Source organism: Symphodus melops (assembly GCF_947650265.1).
Source record: "Symphodus melops genome assembly, chromosome: 12".
Lineage (NCBI taxonomy): Eukaryota > Metazoa > Chordata > Actinopteri > Labriformes > Labridae > Symphodus > Symphodus melops.
The window spans coordinates 7,250,108-7,267,695 of NC_136702.1; the positions used below are offsets into that span (position 1 = coordinate 7,250,108).

At 39.8% G+C, this 17,588-nt stretch overlaps 1 protein-coding gene across 1 annotated transcript in view; it reads right to left on the reverse strand.

The window, feature by feature from the left end:
• st6gal2a (ST6 beta-galactosamide alpha-2,6-sialyltranferase 2a) overlaps window positions 1-7,359 on the reverse strand; it is a 47,845-nt gene extending 40,486 nt beyond the window's left edge. Inside the window, exon 1 of the mRNA XM_079357254.1 lies at window positions 7,116-7,359. The gene's annotated coding sequence lies outside the window, so the exon portion shown is untranslated. The remainder of the gene's footprint in view (window positions 1-7,115) is intronic.
• Between the last annotated feature and the right edge of the window lie 10,229 nt (window positions 7,360-17,588).

Below are 17,588 nucleotides of genomic sequence, written 5' to 3' on the forward strand. Positions count from 1 at the left end.
GAAAAAGATGACCGTAATATATTTCACAAGAAAAAGTCCATCCATTCACTGCCTCAGAATGACTTCATTACTCACTTCCTCAGTCTCTGTTGTCGCTGTCAGTGTCATCTTAACGTGCAGCAGCTCTGTTAGCTTCTTTGACAGCCAGGTCGATCGCCTTTAACTTGAAAGCTGCATCATATGTATTTCTCCGTGTGTTTTCCATCATGAGGGTGCGTGCATGAAGCGCAAAATGACTGATATTAAGATCCGACGTGACGAAGTCAAATGTTTTTGCGGTAGAAGCTCATTGTCCCCCATAAAAAATCCATGCATTAGCCGCACCGGAGTAGAAGCCGCAGTGCTCGAAGTGTGAGAAAAAAGTAGCGGCTTATAGTCCGGAATTTACGGTAGTTCATTTGCTCAGTTTCTCTATTGGTTCAGAGTAGTGAAAGAAAAAAAAGGAAAAACGCATTTCATGTTTCACTCTGTCTACTTCCCTGTATTCTATTTGAGAAATAGTTGAAGAAAAGAAACACGTTTGACTTCTTTCATCCTGACTCTCTTGGTGGCTTCAGAATCAGACTCATGAGGGATGGATTCATGCTGCCGTGATCCCGGGTCCAGCAAGGTCAGAGCAGAAAGTACAAACTCCATTAAAGGCTGATCCCGCCGAGGCAGATTAAGCCTGTCCTGTCCCCTGCTCTCCTCCTTCAGCCACGGCACCGATTATATCTGTTCTGCAAAAATGTCTATTTTTGCAAAAAGAGTGCTTAGACACTCATTAATCTTGCTCCGGAGAGGCTACTACACCCAATAATCTCTGAGAGGTGCAGGGAGGCGGAAGTGTCTCGCACCCACCTGTCACAGTCCATCTGCTGCTGGAAATTCACACCTGATCCAAAGCGCAGAGAGGAAACAACAGGGTCTACATGCTGCAAAACTGAGGCTTCATACAACAGCTCAGAGTAGCACAGTCATTCATACCATAACACTGAGGCGACACCTGGACAAGGACACTGCACTACCAATTAGCCCCTACTTCTATTTGAGCACCATGTGAAGTGTTCATGCACCTTGTAATTACCAGAGCAAAGGACATGTTTCTATTAAAAAATTAAAAAAAAACAGCACCACTGACAGCCCTTGAGAGGAAAACAAGCCTCTGACTCATTCTGAGTGAGTAAGGGACGGGAGAAAGACTTTAGACTTTAGACTTTTTATTTTATTGTCCCCGAGGGGAAATTCTTTTCCACAGTGTACAGAAGACGAGGACAGGTGTGACGCGCAGCCGAGCACAGGTACACTGGCGTTGTCGCAGCAGAGCATGCGCCAAGTCATCAGCCATCAGACGTCCACCGACTGTCTGAACAGGAGAGTTTCAAACCAACATTACATTTAACTTTCCTCAGCAGTCAAAGTCGCGAGGAAAAGAATGACGTCAATGTTTAGCTTTAAAAGTAACCTCCACTTAAAGAAGAAAAGGACGTTTGATGGAAACTTGCCAGCCAGGCTGAGTTGAATCATCCTGACCTTCTGAGCACATCCTATTCTGATAAATCATACAGGGGCAGCGGTTCTTGATGACAGGCTTTCACGGTGCACAGAGCCCAGCTAGAATACAACCTGCCAACAGCAAGGTCCTGTGAAGGAAATGCAGCTCTACACCTCACATTATGGCCCATAAATACAGCTGGGAGCCACAGCAGGCAGGTGTTTGATGTGAGAAAGTAGGGAAAGTCCTCTTTAAGCTCATTTCACTTTCGGTTAGACTTATTGTGGAGGATGAATGAATATTATACCAGTTGTAACTTAACGTGTGACTTGTTGGCCTCACACACCGTCGGTGACCCCAGCTCAGTGTGTTTCTGAAATTGGATTTTAACAAAAGTTAGACCTTTTTGCCAATCCAAGCTTAGAACAAACTGCAGGAATGCAGTTAAGAAAGATAAGAGTTACATTTCTGTAGTCTGGAGATGAAATACAGGCTAATCTTCCAACACATGCTAATGCTAATACTTCAAGAAGAGATGCTGACAGGATTGGTCCGTATCAGTTTCACACACTGGCTGTTGTATTTGTGAGTAGAGAGGAATCATGTTTGACTGGCAAGAGAACAAGCCTACTAATCTACTGCACTGCAGCCATTTTCAGACAGCTTAACCTCTCCATAATCTGTCTGAACTCTTCTAAACACAGCCTGAGATTAGCAGCCTATGAGAGATTTATAGCACAACTATGAAGGCTACGCCAAAATAAGCTGCTCATACATTCAGTGTCGCTTTTTAAGACGACTCAACATGAGAAGTATACGTCAACATGTGGACCCGAGAGCGTTAAAGGGCTCCACTCAGGAAGTTCACAATCTGGTGGCGATGGTTAATAAGCTTGGACGACCATGTGTTTCTCCTGGAGAGTCCTGACCTCAGAGCGTGCACACACTCAGACAGTGAGGGGAGTGAGCAGCACAGCTGGTCTTGATGACTCCAGCGCACTCACTTTGAAGGCTGAGCTCAGATAACTGCCGCTCTAGCCGGTTAACGGGCATCTGAAATTACACCTCCATCTTCCTAGACTGCCCTGCCCATGCGGTCCCTCCGTTCCCGCGTGCACTGTATATCCTCATGTACTGTCTGGAAACTGAAACTCTATAGCATCAGCCTACAGTAAGACAGTCACAACTATGAGAATTTTAGGATTAATTAAAAAGAAGCTCGAGTGTTGACCTAAAAAGTTTAGCCTTGCCATTTCTAGGGATGCTGTGAGACACTGAGTGAAGACTTTTTCTGACAATAAAATCATGACCTTGACTTATACAAGGTGAAACTGACTTTATGACAAACAATCACTGACCACACAAATGGCAGGAATTTTCTAACCAGTAATAAACATATAATTAGTTTGTACCTTATGTTGCAGAAATAGATACTCACAAAGCTTTTTTAAAAATTAAAGAACATGCTGATTAAAAAATATTTCAAAATCCCCGACACACTTGTGCATTATACGTTTCAAAGCAGGTTTGAAATGAGTGCACATCAGAAAACATTTATTGATACATATATCTGCTGTATATTAAATCTGTCAACAGACATAATCGGTCAGTTTGAAACATTTTTTATAACATCAGTGAATCAAATTACAAAGTAACAATGCAAAGGTAGCCTCAAAAAAAGTCTAAAAAATCCTTAGGATAACTATCTTAAGATGTTCATTCACTAAGTTGGAAACAATCAGAACTCCCAATAAATGACAATGCATCTGTTCCTCCACCAAATCATCTTCACGAGGTGGCTGTAAGTCGGTGTGGTCCCGACTTCTGTCGTATCAAATTGACCATTTCCAACCTCATCCTAATGATTGGACAATATCATTTTACAGTTCAATCAATGAGGCTGAACCGAGAAGCTTCCAAGCTGTAATGGTGGCGTATTAAAACGTGTGTCACTCAGCTGCTGATGAAATGATCGACCGCCACAGATCCTTCTTTCAGAGACAGAAAGTCTGCATCCCCTTAAAGTGCATACGGTAAAGAAATGTGTCCTTGATGCTAAACTACCGCCTAATCTGTCCAGGGACAAAATACACACTTTCACACTATCGCAATGATCTGTTGTTTTTTGAAAAGGAATACCTATTATTCAAATAGTTGTTCCACAACCCAAGATTTATATATCTATATAAAAAAGGGATTCCATATACAATATCTTAGATTTAAGATTAACCAATCTGACTGAGAAGCGCACACACTTGTCTACATGCATCACCTTTCCTCTCACTCTCTGTGATCCGATACTAATCAGAGCGGTCAATCCTTTTCCAACTATTCTGCATTGCTCGCTCTTTCACTGATGGTGACACATTTCATCAGTTAGAATTAGTAGGATTGTGTTGATCCTTTCTACCAACAAAGGTACTTTTTGATCCATGAAACAAAGTAGTCATGAACAATGAGTTTTACTTGGTTATTAGCCCCTCATAAATCACAACTATTGATCATTTTAGGGCAATTTTGGGACATTTAGTTCCGGGAAATTTTACAGAATTTGCTTGAACCTGTTAATTGCATTTGAGATTGTGTGTGTGTTGTAATGGCTCGTGTCCACAGAGCTGTCATGACAGACTGGATAATATGTCAAAGAGGACATACATACATGAGGAAGCGGGAACTGCTACAGAAAGCTGCCATACTTTTGCTGTATGTGCTGCTATGATAAAAACGTTACGTAAATTAGACATTTTAAACGTCTTTAAACATATTCTATCCCTCAGGTCTGTTTCGCCAGTTCGTCAAGACTGGGTGGGAGTAGCAGAGAGAATAACTCCCATGATTCCCCACCAGCCTCAACGTCATCTTATGTTATTATTTCGAATGAGAGCCCCCTACTGGTGTTTAAGTGAGGGAGGGTGTGTGTACAGAGTCAGAAGGATTCCTCAACAATAGTGACTGTTCCTAAGCACATGTCACTACAAGATGAAATTCATGATTTCTACAATAAAAATTACTTGCTGCGTTCATGGATCAACATCTCATCCAAATTTCAACACTGACTTTCTACGAGGGAGTTGGCAGGAAGAAGTCACACAAAAGTGAGGGTCAGCACATCAGGATGTTGGCATTCACACATGCACCGCGCCTTGAACGTATCAGAACATTTTTAGGACTACAGTCTGGCTGTAGCTGCGTGTCCACATGCACCACTGTTTATACTGCACAGAAGTCAGAGAATCAGAAAGGTTAGTCTGGAACATGGATGATACATGTTTCAATCTCATCATGAGCAACATACTCTATCGATGTTTGGAGAGTGTGAATCATTAATGTTTGTAAAGGAATGTAAAGGCTTGAGTCCTTCCTTTTGTTGCTTATTTGTTGTTATGGAGTACCTTATGATTTGTCGTCATTTTTGTCGGGAGAAATTGAAGGACACAGCTTGTGAACGAATGTATCTCTTTTCTTCCCTTTTTTGTTAAAATCGAGTTGAATGAGTAATTCTTGAGTGAAAGAAGACTTGGATTTGATGCATCTTGATGTAAAGATGCTAGAAAATAGGCTCCATGTGTCAAAAGGCTCCTGGGCTCCAGTATAAAAGCTCAGCATTTAAGGAGAATAGTGGAATGTTGTTAACGCTCCCCGACACACACCTGTACTCTTTCTGCTTGTGCAGTGGGGGGGCACTCCATCTGAGACAATAAACATCCAACTGCAGAGATAAAGAGGTGAGAGTAGGTGTGTCGCAGTAATTAGATATCGAAGTGCAAAGGCAATCATGCAAATGTTCAGCCAAAACCCTCTCACACACTGATGATGGGAACTGCACGTGCAGTATTTATCAGGTATCCATCAGCACGTTCATAATGCATCATTAGTGTGGGAAGCAACATCTATAGTTCACTTACTATAAAAGAAAAGGTTCTGGCTAAGGAGAGATGAATTATTGAGCTTAAGCTTTATGTAATGTGTGTCGTCTCCGCTACACCCATCTGCAGGCTAAAAACATTGTCTACAAGATTCAACTTGTCCTCATCACAAAGGCTTTGAAAGTCGGAGGGAATGCAATTATTCAGCCGCTGCACCCGCAAACAGAACACTTTTGTGACTCAATGTCACTATAACCTGGAGAGCAGCATTAGATTTTACTTTTACACTGCCCGAGGAATAATATACTTAGAACAGACTGGTTCCTTTGATTACAGTGTACTACAGAGAAGTGTGATGAATGTGTGTGGCGTGTTTGTGTGTGTGTGTGTGATTTTATTGTAATCAGCTTCAGTTGATTCTCTACCTCCGTGATGCTCAAACGTCTCAAACGTGATACGATCATGTGTTCCTGTGGCTTTGAGATATGTCCCGACAGCTAAGTTTCCTTTCTGCTAGTCAACCCGCAACACTTCAAAAAGACACACACTCACACACACGCACACACACACACAAACACTTTAACCCCCATCACATAAACACACACAAAGAAAACACTTAATTAACCTTGACACTTGGATATTTTCCACAGCTTTTCAAAAGCTTTTACCGCAGTCCTGTGATGTGAAGGAACACTTTTAGAGCTCAACTTAAAGTGTTTGGTCCAAAAAAGCAGAGATGATATCTGGCTGTCACTAATTAAAATGGCTCCAAAACAAAAGCCTTCCACGGCTGAGAAGCGCTGCAGCTGTGTGGATGTGAAAGTGTAATGATGTGGAATAAACACATTTCAAGAAGAAGCACGTTATGTCTTTTTACAACTGCTGCTAAAATGAACTTTTTTGTGTGCTTAGGAGAGCACCAGCTTGACAGACAGTGGGAAAGATCTTTGTCATGTGATTTCCTCTATCACAATCTATTCTTGGAATATGCATGGTTTCTGAAATATAAGTTGATTGTTGTTGTATTTGAGCTTCCTTTTTTAAACTACAGGGGGGACTGCTACTTGTTTTTTTTTTATCTAATATTAAAGTATAAACATGTGAAACCAAATCAAATAATCATGGGGTTACAAGCACGCATGTGTTGCTCTTGAGGCTTTGGTTTCCTGTTTTGTATACTAGCACCATGTGCACGAAGCTGTTTAACAATAAGCGGGTGTCAAGGGAACCATAAACCCTCTGCATCTTCTGTCTAAGTTGTAAAGCAGCACGTAGGCCTTTCTTCAATCTCAGCTGCCATTGAATTCAGTTTCTTCAATGTGCAAAAACCTGATTTCCTTTAAGGAATTAACATCACACATCAATAACTGAAGCAGGAGGAAAAGTGCTTCTCAAAAATGCCCCTAATGTAGCCAATAATAAACATGTTTTTTTCTGTGGGTCTGTCTGTGTGTCTCTCTCTCTCTCTCTCTCTGTGTGTGTGTGTGTGTGTGTGTGTGTGTGCGTGCATGTTAAAGAGCCGCACGTAGACTAAATGAGCTGCAGTTAAATGAGCTTCCAGTGATGATCACCGTGTTCCCTGAGTAAAGTAACGAAGACAAAGGGCTCTCTGCCACATGTACCCCGAAGCTTTGTTCAAACAGATCCCTACAGCCCATTTAAATCATTTGTATCGAACACCGTGCATGCATATCCTCCCCCTGAGCTCATCCGTGTCCTGCACAAAGCGCACAGATCTGTATGGAAATGCTGCGGACAGCGAACAAAAGCCTTACCTAAAATCGGTTTCGGTCCCCGCTGGATGATGCTCGAGCTGCTGCTGCTGTACCCCGGTCCATTTCGCTCCTGTTCGCCTTGTTGCACAGCAAGCATGCGGCTTGGTTTGGCTCGCCTCAGCTCCCCTTTCATTCAAGGAGATACTACGTCGAGCGGAGCAGAGAGGCTGTGTTGTCTGTTACACTGTTGCTGGCCTTTTTTCTCGCATCCAGATCTGAGTTTGAGGGGCGGAGTCAGCGACGTCTGATTTTTTTTTTTTTTTTCAGTCGGGCACCGAGGTTGCTTCAGATTGCATGGAGGGAAAGAAAGGAGGAAAGGAAGATGTCTGTAGAAAAGGGAAGGGAAAATGTAAGGAAAAGTCGAAAGGCATAGTCTGTTTAAATTTTGTAGTGACAGGAAATTGTGAGAAATACATTTAATACATTTGGCATGTAGCAACCAATAATGTAATAAGGCCAATAACCTAACACCTACATACATTATTACATTATTGGCAATTATGTTTTTGGATTTATAACGTTTAAAATTTCCAAAACATTATTGGCAGATAATAAGTTAATAAGCCATTATTACATTATTGATTACATTGTATTTTTTAAAATTCCGCTGTTCCTTGATTGTCCAGCAGGGGTGTGCTTCAAAAACAAAGGTGTCCTAATTAGGTCCTTTGTTAAAGGCAGGGTAGATAACTTTCGTAAACTAGCATGATTTTGAAAGTAGCATTCTCTCTTTTCTATGTATTCACCCCCACTCTCCCCTCAGAAGCCACGCCCCTCAATTACATGCACTAGCATCATTGGTCCAGAAGCAGGTTTCAGTTCATGCTTTGAGTGTGGGCTCATGCATGCACGGGCTAGAGAGGCTTGATTAGTTTATAAAGTGTGGTCAAGTATCCACATTAGTCAAGGTTTCTACATGTTTACAGCTGCGACTTTTCTTTTTCAGAGCATATGAATTATTAATTACTGTCAGGACCTAAAGAGAAGTTCAACTAACATATTAAAAAGTCTATCTGGAGAAAATTACCTACCCTACCTTTTAAGTCACATCATGCCACCTTAAAATAGTAGTTTCATGTTATAGCACAATCCCTTTATACTTGGGAGAATAGTGTTGCAGTTGCCTGTTTAATTAGTAACTTTGCCAGCCTAATTGGGCCTCAATATTTTACAGGACATTGATGATTTAAAACAGAATGATTTCACTTAAGTATGTCATGCATAAAACCAACCCATTGTCACTTTGCCCAAAATTCAAGGAAACAATTCAAGCTAAAACTAGTCAGAGTCCATTAACATAAACGTGTTTAAAGTGTTTCACTCGAGACACTGGTTGGTTGAAATAATAAACTGAAGCAGAGAGTTTCATAAATGTGTTATTGCTGCTCCCCAGAAACTGAAACCTCCACCACAAGTCTCAGGTGTCTATGATGCAGGTGACATACAGGCAAAGCATTGTGCAATATTTAGACAATGGAGTTTTCAATAAACAAATATCATAGTTTTGCTTTCAACTCTGACAAGATATGATCCCTTCAGTTTTTTTGTATTTCTTTTTTTAAAGAGGGGGGATCAACTGAGAGGTATAATGATAGTTATTACTGGTGGTAATAATATTAATAATAATAATAGTGCATTTTATTTAAAGGCGTCTTTTTAAAACACTCAAGGTTACCTTGGGGGGATAGTAAATGAATGTCTTTCAGTTACTACTGAAACAGTTTTTTGTCAAACACTAGAGACCTATAGGTCATTTCATCAAGCCAAGAAGATTGACACATTGAGCAAAAGAAAATCAACAGTTATCATTTGTGTTGTCTATAATCTTTCAAATGAAAAGTGCGGAAAAGTCCTTACATTTCACTGCACAGCTGTATGAGCACGTGACAAATAAAACTCTGGAATCTTGAAAATGAACAAATGTAATAAGCTCTCTGCTCTCTGTGTGAAGTTGTTGTGCTAAACAATGCTCAGAGATCTTTACAGTAAGTAATGATTTTTATAAATGTCAAACCATTGCTTTAAAGTGGCTAGCATATGGAAAATGTCCAGTAACAGCATCTAAGCAAAGTCTTGATGATAATGATGATCATCTGATGAAAATTAACCTAATGGTGGGAAACTATTTTTCAAATTGAGTCCAAGATCAATAAATATCTAAATAAGTAACAGTTTAGTATTTAACTGTTAATGATTATTGTATAATTAATATAAGTGATATCAAGGTCTTATCTAGCTTGTGCTAACTTACTAAGCCTTTTGCATATTGTTTTGTGCGATTGTGTCTTTGTTAAAGAGCAGTGAAGCTTGACATGTATCCTTCACGAAGAGCAGTCCGCATTCACTTGTCTATACTAAACAAAGTAAAGGCCTGTGGTTGAAGCATGGAAACTGTGAGGCTTACATGTTCATTTACAGTAAACATGTTTTTCTTCATAATACATCTGGATGGAAGAGGGGACCTAGTTTGTAGATTGTTTTATTGTGTTGTGACAGGATCAGCCAGTGTAATGCAGGTTGTGCATTTGTGTGCTGCTCTCTTAATTGCCTCATCAGTAAACGTCAAACGTTCAAATGGCTCTGCCATCTAGATTTATTTATCGAGATTTATTTATTCATTTGTGCTCCATCAGATGCAGAAGCTGCTGCATGGTGTTATTACTGCTGCACGGCCAAATGTGCCAATGAATAATAAATCACAACACAAAGAGATCTAAAGCAGCTAGCTGTGAACCAACTTGAGTTTAACTTGCATTGTGTTTACAGTAGAGACATCCTCTCAGTTATTCAGATGTCCACTCAAGTAATAGAAAAGGGACACTTAGTGCTAGAATATGTACAAAATTAGCCCCCACAATCAAAAACCTGATAATGCACAAAACATCCAGATTTATATACTATGGAACTATAGAGTTAGTGTGGATCCTCAAAATGTTGCCTCAAAATAATACAACTAGAGGCCTCGGCTCCATTGCACACATGCTGTTCGCCTCAAAGTGAAGCTGAATAATGGGGCGTTTGGAGGCAGATGACTCACACCATTGCATTGGTGTGCTCAGAGACTGTGACTGAAAAATGGAGAGTATGAGTGGGCTGTGGGAAGTGTGTCTCTGTCCCTGGAGCAATATGTTAAGACCTATGTACTGAAATGTCTCCTCCAGTCGTCCCAGCAGCCCTGCAGCAGGTCAGCAGCTCTTTGTTGAACACCTGACTGGAGTGCTTATCGTCTTTCTCCAGGTCTGTGTCAGTCAGACACACTTCATTATGCTGCTGCCTTTGTGGTGGACAACCAGAAAAGGAATCTCACAATGAGGGTAACAAGTGTAGCCAGGTGAAGAAAAAAAAAAAAAAAAAAAATCTGTATGTGGGCTACGACAGAAGTAAGTACATGTGTGTTGTGTGTGTGTATGATAGCGTATCTTGCTCTTTCAGCCCTGCTGTGAAGCTATTCCCTTGAAACTGGCAGATCATCAGGATCAAAGGGACCAATTAAACCTCCCACTCCCCTCATCAAACTCTCCATTCCAGCTTCACATAGAGCTTACAACAATAGAGATGGCAGATTTTCCCTTCAAATGTATGGTAATTTTGAAACAATGAATCATTAATTTCAGACAGAAATAGGCAAAAGCCTAATTTTTCGTCAGAGAATTTCAACTTAAAGGAGCAATATGTTACTCTGACACATAGCGTTTAAAATGTACTGCAGTCCAAATTCAAAACATTGGAGAGAGCTGTCTCCCCCTGTCTTTGGCTTTTTAAGTCAGGTAGAATCACTTATATCTGAACGGGTTGACTTGCCTGCTTCTACTGCTGCAACGCCTGTTGTTTTGCCGTTTGCATGGCAAACCGAGTGGCGTCCATAATGGCAGTTCTTGATACTGGCTTCCTCCTCTGGCCAAACAAAAACAAAGCATCCCACACTGGAATCGGAACTGGCTGCTGTGATGTTGTCAGAGAGGCCAGCGCTTAAAAATAGCATTTTTCCTAAATGTCTGGAGATATAGTGAGCTCATTTTATGATTGAATTCAGTAGATAACTTACATATGGGTCCATTATAGGTTCAAATATCAACCCGCCATTGGCAAATGCAAAACTACCCAAAAAGTTCTGAAATGCTTGTCATTTCATTCTCTATAGCTGCCCTGTTTAAAATCAGTTCATCGCAACAGTTTTCATGGACTTTATTGCAACGGACACTGTGTTAGTTTAAGTATTGAAGAAGCAGCCCCAGGCAAAAAGTTTTAATTCTCACCAGTTTTATAATGCCAGTGTGCTGCAATGGGAGAATAGTTAGCCGTAGACTGCAGCTGTTTTTAACTCTGATTTCATAGGCTACCATTAGCATTTTTACCAGCTCACCTCTTGTGAGTTGATTTGCCATGAGTCAGCTGGGCTTTATGATACAGTATATTTTTTTAAACTTTTGAAATGTATTTAGAATTATTCATGTTTTTTCAGCCTGTGTTTTGGAAAAAAGGTTATGAATGTTGTTGTTTAGGCTATCAATAGGAAAGCTAATGCTACAGACACACTGTTAAATTGCAGACTGCTTTTACTCTACATCTTATTTTATTTGTTGATTACTTTAAATAACACATAAACATCACACAAACACACCAAACTGAAAGTCCTTTTTTTGTTTCTGTTTTTATTTTACTCATGATAAAATGTGTTACTCCTCTCACACCACAGGCTAGGCTACATGTTCAGGGGTATGATTATCTTCACTCATCGTTATGAGCCGTAAATAGGAGTGATGTGCCAGCACTGACACTCTCTGCAGTTGCCTATTTATACATACTGAAGAAATTTTTTTGTCTGTGTTTTAAAATCACAACACAGACACCAGCACTGACTTCAGCATATACTTACATACACATCTCTGAGACTCATAACTGTGATTGAGATGAATTGGAGAGCAGTCAAAGCTAACAGCCACAGCTTAAAGCATATCTGAACATCTGGCCATCAGTCTGATCCCCCCCCCCCCCCCCCCCCCCCTTTGTTGTTCCTCTCAACTAATTGTACCCATTAGAAACCTGCGAGAGCGTGACAGTTTCCATGGTGATTTGCTGATGTGCCCGGGTGTTTTGTGCCTTAGATATCCCGGTCATTTCACGCCATCTGTTTCCCCTGATCGCAATATCTCAACTGATTTAGAAATTATGTGAGTCAACATGTTGCGGAGGTCTCGACTGACTTAACGGGCTCGTTCACATCAACAAGACGCTGGTAGATGTGCTCCACAGAGGTTTGACTGAGAGGAGAATGAGACTTCTGAGAGCATTTCATTAAGTTTTATGTTCAAATCTTACACTCTACAGACTGACAATGTAAACAGCAGATGATGAAGTGAAATGACAGCAAGTGGGTAATTTATGCAGCTACAGGCCATTTGATGGTTTGGGTGCTAAATTATGTGCTACATATAGGCCTTCAAAATTGGCAAGAAGTTGATCTCCTCAGAATTGTGTTTGGGTAGATTACCAAAACTGTATTTAACATAAACATATTGTTGAAAAGTTAGTATTATATACTTCACAAATAAACAAGCTATTTGGCACCTGTCTATCCAACAGAACACCGGTCAACCCTGTTAACTCAGGACATTTTTGGGAGTGGCTGTCAAAGACAGCCAACAGGTGAGTTTGGGTATAGCCGAGCTAATTAAGCTCATTCCAAAATAAAGATGAAACAAAACATTATGACCAAACATTATACAGGAGAACACAGTCAAGTGAGTCCACAGGCACCACTTAAACCTTCCCAAACCCCATAAAGACATCCAAGGAGCATAGCACATAAAGAAAAGCCTTGTGACAGGTAAGACACTGAATGAGTCTAAACATAGAAGAATTTATTAGGATGAGAGCATAAACCTTAAACAGCGCAAGGACCTCTTATGAAACCAATGAAACTTCAACAGCCTCAGTAGTTTTTTTTCAAAACATTATTTGCAATACATTTGTTATGGATAAAAGTGCTCCAAGCAAACAAAAAACGGTCTCATTTCTGAGATCATGCAGCTGCAACTTATCAGAAAGCAAGAAGGAGACAAACAGGACAAGATTATTTCACTAAAAAAAAAGTGAGGCAGGCAAATGGCTGTGTGCCACACTTCTCTTCCTTTGTTCCCACATCTACTTTGTTCCACCTAAATATTACATGTGCATTAGGAAAGGGCGGTCTATGATGGATGTGTTGTGTTACCAGCTACACTTGCTTTTTTCCACATTGCCTCGACTTTCCAACACTGCTGGCTAACCTCATAAACCCAAGAGAGAAAAATATAGAAAAAAAGTCATGAACACTTCAACTTTAATTAAGTTCATATAATTTAAAAAGTACTTCCATACTGACAAGAAGATCTTTTCCACAATTACAAATCTGAACTTTTTGGATTTTTGTCGAAAGTGCGAAATTGAGACCAAAATTGTCTTGAGGGTATTGTCTATCTTCAAATGTGTACCCCTCAGTAGGCTGAAATAGGACCGGGAAAAGAAGGTGCATATACTGTCTGTATTTCGTAGGAAAGGTCTTAATGTGGATGCTGAGAATAAATCATTTTTCTAGTGGTACCTTTCCAAGAAGATTTGAGCACACCTTTGTGATGGAACAATCCAATAATTCTGAAAAATATGCAGATATATTTTTATTTCAGCTAATCCATGCATTTGCTGTCGCTTGTAACAACTGCAGCTATACTGTATATTCATCTGAGCTGATGTTTTCACTGTGGTGTTGAACCCCTGGAGGTTCCTCAGTGATTTCTTCACACTGTACCTGTCACACCCTGGGAGGTGGCAGCCTCATTGCCATTTCCATATAAGGTATGGCGAAGGCAGACCCTGTCAGCTTACCTTTAGTCCCTTTCTTTGCTCCTTTTTCCCTCTCTCTCTCTTTCTTGTTCTCTCTGTATTCTCGACTTCAGTCTTTTTTTCATTTATTTCCCATCACACTTTTTAAAAAGCAATTATTCTTTATTTTACATGTCGGACGATGTGAGATCACAGTCATCACAGTGCTGATACATTTTCAGCTGAATGTCACACTTTTTCGAAACTCTGCTGCCATGACATCCCATAATGACAACCTTTCCAAGTCTGTCTTTTTCCTTTTAATGTCTCTTTTTCTTCTCAGATACAAGGCTCTGACTTTTTATCTTTGACTTTGTCTGTCTTCGTCTCCATCTCTCTTTTTTTTTATTTCCTGGCTCTGCCGGTAATCTGCCCGTTATCTGACTGACGTAAGCTGGATGTAATAACTTTAATGATTACATGTTGTCGGTGAGATAAGCCTTCTTGAGCTCTTTGAAACTCCCTCTGAACCCACAAATTCGAGATGGTAGATGTGTCGTGTGGCATGAGCCTTAGTTTTAATTTTCTAAAAAAAGATGGCCGTGGGTGTGTAGTTGTGCAAACGTTAGCTTGTTTTCTGTATATTTTGGGTCCTGTCACCAGTCTCCCCCAAACTCATTCAGTCTAATTGGGAAAGACGAGAATGAAGGTGGTCGCTTTAAAAGCAGTACATCCCCAGGCAGGCAGGCACAGCTCTGTCTGGTCCTCCATTATATCGCTGCACCCTCCTCGCGCAAGCTTGGAACTAGGTTGTTTCCATGGCGACCATGTATTTGATGGACAGCTCTGTGTATGATGGCCGGTCCCACTGCGAGAGCTACCCTGTGCTGTTGTCAAGACGGAGATGATAAAGATTTAGCATGTCTGTATCTGCACACTTTACTATCTGCAGTACATTAATATATACAGAGCAGGATCTGTGATGATACGGTAACTGTCATCGACAGTTATATTGACAGACTTTTATTCATAACCAGCTTTCAGCATGTCTACTTTTACGTACTAACACTTACAATATGTCTTTACAGCCATTCCCACACTCTCAGTACACAGGCATAAAATAATGTTGGTCTCTGACGTGTGAAGTGTGGCTGGTGTAAAAAAAACCAAAGTTTAATCATGAGACAGCACAAAATAAACAAACACAATGCTTACAGACTCAACCATGGCAACCTGTTTTGATTCTGTGTCTCCGCTTGCAGAATGATTTTGCATATTGATGTTCTGTGTTTGACATCACTTATTATGACGGAAATTGGTTTGCCTCTAGCTACGCTCTTTGGTGTGTTGTAATGCATTCGCTGAAGTCCTGTGCGTGAGTACAAAATGAAGGTGCATCCAGCATTTTGACTTCATGCTTCTTTATATAATTATGCCCTTGTGTTTCAGGGAGAAACATGGTAATTTTACACTTACTCTACTATTGTACATGGACATGATTTATATCACAAATCCAGAAAGTCATCAGGGGGATTAGGGGTGTCTTGGACATTAATTACAGTGAGAATTTAAATCCTAAAATAAACATTTGGACAGGGAAAATTCTGAAATGAGAAACATTATATATATGCATAACAGCATATAGCTAATTTGTGACGAACTACAATAAAGAAATACACATTATTACACATTAAAAAATAGAGAATGATCCAAGACAATGTTTTTATGCACATGGACATGAAGTAACGAAATAAACTCTTAATCTTCATGATTTCTTACTTCCTTTTTTTCTGAATCAAGGTAAATCAATAAAAGCATTACAAAAAAAAACACCTACAAATGACTTGAGATGACTTTTCTGTTTGTATGACTTTTTTTTAGGTGGCCAATGTTTCGTGTGACTTCTTCTACAGCGGTACATATCTCTGCTTCCTCAACAGGAACAGAGTTGGCTGTTATCTTAAGAGCGTCCATTATGTACAACACCATAATGAAAAAAATCCCCCCTTTCAGTATTTTGTAGTACAGAAATGACATATACTAAAAATATAAAAATATATAATATCATCCAAAACAAACTAATACAATATGATAAACATAATATTATCAGGGGGAATTTTCTTTCTGCTCCATGAGCTATCTGCCTTTGATTTACATAAATTACAATTTGTAAATGACACTGCACTTATCTCACTTAATTGAGTGACAGAATCATGATAGATGTCTACATTGAATTGAGTTTGACGCAGTTATAGCCCTGCTACTTTTCTTAAAAAAAAAAAAGGTCTATACTTCCTCCACAGTTAGACTTCATTATGTGTTGACAGATTAAGAGTAGTAGTGGAAAACATTTGAGAAAAGCTGTAAACACTTTTTTTCAGTAACAACGAGGTAGAACTTGAAAGTTTTAAAAGACTGCCATCAGTTGCTGCCTTGGGCAATTTCTTTTTTTCACTAGATTTATTGCATCTAAAATAGATCATTTAGATGTTGTTTTTTTTCATGCTGAAAAAGGATGTGTTATAAGTGCAAATCTCTCTCTATCTTCCTCAATTCCCTTCAAATCTGCCTGTTCTAGCTTATTTCAAACTTATTTCAAAAGGGCTGTATCAAAGTGTTTGGCAGTCAGAAGCAGCAAAGCCCTCTTTAAAGGATTACTGTGAGTAGGATGAGATTTTTCACTTCTTTGCCTTACATCTTCCCTCTCCAGCTGCAAAGTGCATGGAAAATTACATTGTACGTTATAGTTTCTATACTCAGGTAAGAAACAGCAGTGATCTCACTTTCCTCAACAAGAAGATGATTTTTTTTTACGAACTGTAAACATCCAGCACTGGCGCAGATGTATGCTTAGCCGAGTGATTCCCCTCATGTTTGACTCTCATCGCACCTGTGACTCAACACCTGCAGGTCATATACAACATATGCCGTGTTTAGCAATTCACAAGGAGAGCAGGACCCCCACACCCACATATGAGAGAAGAAACAGAGTCTTAATGCAACAGGATCACACTTGCAAAAGCATTCCCTAATCAGGGGTTGGAAGTATATCTTTAATGTCTCAAAATCAGCACATGTTTCACGATATTATATTCATAAAACAGGTATCAACTAATAATGTGTTTGCTTGCTGTAAGCCCTGGCGACAAAGAACCTGTCTAATACATCAACAAGTTTTGGGCTATGGATTTGCATGACAAAACAAGCATCATTAAATGCTATTAACATGAAGTGCAGGACTGAATGAAATTGCCTTCACCCTCTGCATAATTTCCCAGCACAAGTTTATTTTACTATGCTGCTGTATGAAAAGCACAACAGGTAAAGCTGTTGACATGTGTGATTGGTGATTGCTAGTCAGCGTGTTTGGTCATACATAATTCATTCCCAGTGTGGTTGATAGTTTGCCAGAGAGAAAAGAAGTAATTATATTGTATGGAGGCAGCTTGTTTTACATACATATATGTACACACATGTATGTATATATATACATGAATACATGTACATGTATGTATGTATGAGCTGTTTTCAAAAGATATTTTGGGATGGTCACACAAGCATCCAAAAAAACACCAAATTGGCCATCAAAGCGGCTTTTGTTGCTTTATGAGTGTGTGGTTTCAAACAGCACTGTGTAATTTCTCTCTCTCTCTCTCTCTCTCTCTCTCTCTC